The 4,224-nt window shown below is 36.6% G+C and overlaps 1 pseudogene; it reads left to right on the top strand.

Moving 5' to 3' along the window:
• The first annotated feature begins 954 nt into the window (after positions 1-954).
• On the top strand, positions 955-1,269 carry LOC149216256 (pre-mRNA splicing factor SR-like 1 pseudogene; annotated as a pseudogene).
• The last annotated feature ends 2,955 nt before the right edge of the window (positions 1,270-4,224 follow it).

The following is a 4,224-nucleotide window of genomic DNA, read 5'->3' as shown; positions in this document are numbered from 1 at the left end:
CACTTTCGTTCCTCTTGTTCAGTCTTGAAAAGACTCCCTTGGTTTCGTGGCAAGTTCGAATTCTTTGATTAATGATATATTGTCGGTGACATGGCGGCACACCTGTATTGTTCTAAGATAACATTCGGAGATGGTAAACTTGTTGCGCAGATCAGAGAGGCACGTGCAGAGCATCTAATAAATAATCTCTGATAACACTTGGCGTCCTCGAATGTATATGCTTCTCATAACAAATAAACAATACCATTACAGTTACCAAAAGTGACTCATATACATACGGCTTCACATGTTCTTACAAAGAAAGAGGCTTGTGATGTATATATGCCGATGAAGAAACTAAATTGTCATGAAATTGCCGCAACCAAGTGCAGAGTATTCGGGTGCCTTGATGGGAATCGAGCAATAATGCAAAAATATTCAATTTTGAAGTCGTATCAGTTAGGGGTACATGGACCAGAAGCAGATGTTGGTACTTTGTGTGTTGGACCAGGTTATATATTTCATTGTTTTAAGGACACACAAGAAGTTTCAGAGGTTCGATGTGTGAAGAATGCAAATGTTCCCTTGAGTTATCGCTTGCTAATACTTCAGTTGGTACCAAAAATTGAGAATTTCTGTTCCACCCTGAGATGTATTAAGTTTTGGGCAAACGATAGAGACGGTGGTGACTAAGCATGCCTGCAAACATTGGGAAATTCTGTCAGCGGCCATACATCAACACTGTGGGCGGTTTCTTTTGACTTTTCCAGAGACAGAATGGTCTCTTGCAGCATTGATTTAACATTGATGGTTTGAGATACAAGCATAAACCCAGCAGAGAGAGATTCAGTACTCTTGCATTCTACCTTGCCAATTCAAAGAATCCCTTGCTGCTTTTTATTCGTCTTTTATAACTCATCATTCACAAAGGAAGACATCAAGCTTTGAGCTCAAGGAAGTTTATTGGGGAAGAATATGGAAGTACAAACATGTGGAAAGCTTATTGATTCTTTGCTTGAAAAGGTTCTCTGTATGAACATCCTGTCTTCAGATTACTTCAAGGAATTGTAAAGGCTGAAGACCTACCATGAAGTGATTGTTTTGTCTTCTCTACAAATTTTTACCATGAAGTTGACAGTGAAGCAAATGCATGGGCTTCTTAAGCACGAGGATTCTCCATACATGAGATGTATTGGTTTCTTGTACCTGCGTTATGTTGCAGATCCTAGGATGTTATGGGGTTGGGTTGAGCCTTATGTTAAGGACGAGGAGGAATTTTCTCCAGGATAAAATGGAAGGGTGACCACAATGGGTGTTTATGTTCGTGATATATTCCAGAGCAGATTGAGGTTGCTTTCAGAAGAAATAAATGGATCCTCGGGTTTACTTAAGTCACTGGTTCATATCATAGCGCTAAAATTTGAGAATAAAATTAACCAAGCTCTTCATGGTCTAAAAACAAAATCTCAAGAAGCAGAATATAAGTTTGTCCAAGAAAAACTATATTTCTAGAAGGATTCTCTATTGTTCCTCTTTCAGGAGCTAGACATAACAGACCATGAATTTACAAATGTTTCATCATCATCCTCTTTGGAAAACTTTGATGATTTGTTTGTAGGTGTTTCAGATCGAGTTAGAAGACTGAGGAAAGAGAGCTGGGACTAAATGCTAAACTAGTAAACTATGTTCCAGCCAAAGTATCTCTAAAAAACAGAGGAATCCGGGCATGTTGTTTGAGTTTGTTTTTAGGAAAGGCTATTGACATTGAAACCTGGCAGCTAAACAAGATTATTTGTAAATTGTTGTTCATTTGTTGGAATGAGGAGATCATTAATAAATGTAGCACAGTGTTAGCAGAAAACCAGTGAGGAGGAGGACTGTGTTTTTAAATCACACAGCAGTTTCGTAGCGCGCTACGAAACTGCTGTAGGTGATGATTTAAAGCGCAGGGCAGCTAGTGTTATACTGTGAGCAGCTAGTCTGACACGGTGAGCAGGAGTTGAGGAAACGGAACAGCTGTTTATCAAGACCACCTACAGCACATCAGAAACCTGGCATCATTCCATACCTGGAGTTATTAAAAGATTTGGGAACATGCTGCTATACTTTAGGAGAATGTTGGGAGACAGAGACCGTTAAGATAGGAGCATCTCTTCTGGTCAATTAATGAGCCATCAGCGCTCTTAAGCATCCTAAATCAGCATCCATTGCACCTGTAGCTCAGCCATATCAGATTAATTGAAGGAGGACAGCTGTCAAAGCATTCAAGAAAGCATCAAGTCTACGAGGAGAAAAGAATTATTGTTTTAGTTTGATTAGGACTTTATGTAATTATAGTTTAGCATGTATGTAATTAATGCAGTTAGTTAAAGGCATGTAGGAGTAGTTAATAGGAGATTCGAACTCATTCTAGAGGGAGGAAATGTATTCTTATATATGGTGAAAATTAGAATGTAATAGGGGTTGGATACTTTATAGAAAAACAGTGTTGTTTTGGGCCATTGTAAGACCTTTTTGACAGTAATAGTAAAATAGAGTTATTCTCTTCTCAAGATTCTCGAAGGATTGTCATGTTCAAATGTAGTGATGGTGTTTTATACTTTATGTTATTTTATAGTCTTGTTGTATGCAATCACTCAGAATTCATAATTATATGCTCTGACTTCCTGTGTATTCAGCAAGCTATGTTTTGGTGGAGTATGTTTGACATGTAATGCTAAGAGCCTTGATTTCCATGAGATCACTGTGTTTTCCTTGTTTACTTAATATTATAGACTCCATAGCCCAATGAGAGCCAGTTTGATGTGTTTCCAACCAGTTATGCTTTCATAAGTGAATAAAGAGTTAGCCATCTAGTGTTTAAAGGATTTTATCAAGAGTTGTGAGAGAGCCCTCTCTGATTAGGAAGGCTAATTCCTAATCTAAAGTATGGTCTGAAACAGTTACATGAACCCTTGCTTGGTTGCAGCCCCTAGTACTGGTTTTGTGATAACATATTCCATGGGTGGTTAACTATTTTGGAGGGTTAAACATACTTCTAGGTTTTTATACCCTCTCTGCCACCAGTACTCTTCATTATTTTATGTCTTTTTGTCTTCCCAGAATATTTGAGAGTTCTTTATTGCATATTGATGCTCTTCTAAGGCATCACACCTTATTGCTTCATCTACCATAATGATTCTTTGGATTCCGATTAGTCATTTCCATGCATGATTAATATGCTTAATATGCATTTCTTTTCAAATGTTGATTTCATAGTTTAATATAAACTGATAATAATTTATTTAAATAATTTATATACAAAATGATGCTTGTTTGCTAGGAACAATGCTTGCTTTTTGAGCACCATAATTTGCTTACATATGGGAATGCTACCCACGTTATTATTTATGACTAGGTTGGCCTAGTCTCCCTCTTGGCACTAGTGCCCAACCCTAGAGAGATGTGAATAAATTCATACACACTCATTTGGACAACATATTCATTGATTATTTCGATCCAATAACATATTTACCCTAGTACAATTCTCTATTTTGTTCTCTCATGCTATTTTGCTACAATTAATATTGTTGTTTTGTTAAATATCATAGTAAATTTGGAGGGTTTCTACATGATTGTATTATAGTTTGATGAAGAGATCACTATATATATTCTATCTGTGTTCTCAACATTATATCAGTGTGACTCTTCCTCCACTGGCTGGCAGTATTTACAGGGCTATCTTAGGTCTAAAAAATAGGCTTTTCAACCATTTTCTAGGGAGCACAAATAGAATTCTGGGTTTTTATACCCTCTCTACCACCAATACTCTTCATTATTATATGTCTTTTCATTTTCCCAGCATATTTCAGCGTTCTTTATTGCACATTGGTGCTATTCTAAGGTAGCACACCATATCACTTCATCTACCATAATAATTCCTTGGAACTCGAATAGTAGTTTCCATGCACACTTAATATTCTTAATATGCATTACTTTTCAAATGTTGATTTCAAAGTTTAATATAAACTGGTGATAATTTATTTAAATAATTTATATAGAAAATGATGCTTGTTTATTAGAAACACTGCTTGTTTTCTTAGGACCATATATGGAACCTCATTGGTTTCACTAGTGTGAATATATAGTGGGTTGGGTTGGGTTGGGTTGAGTGTGGTGGGGTGATTTTGACAATAAACATAAACCCTTCTTCAAGCATCTCATAATTTACAATAGAAAGAAGATGAAGTCATCCACATGTTGTCA

The sequence above is a fragment of the Pinus tabuliformis genome, chromosome 1_1 (assembly GCF_031772625.1).
Source record: "Pinus tabuliformis cultivar Carrire ecotype Pingquan chromosome 1_1, CPIR1, whole genome shotgun sequence".
Taxonomy (NCBI): domain Eukaryota; kingdom Viridiplantae; phylum Streptophyta; class Pinopsida; order Pinales; family Pinaceae; genus Pinus; species Pinus tabuliformis.
The sequence above is the reverse complement of the archived record's forward strand: the minus strand, read 5'-3'. Positions and strand labels throughout refer to the sequence as shown.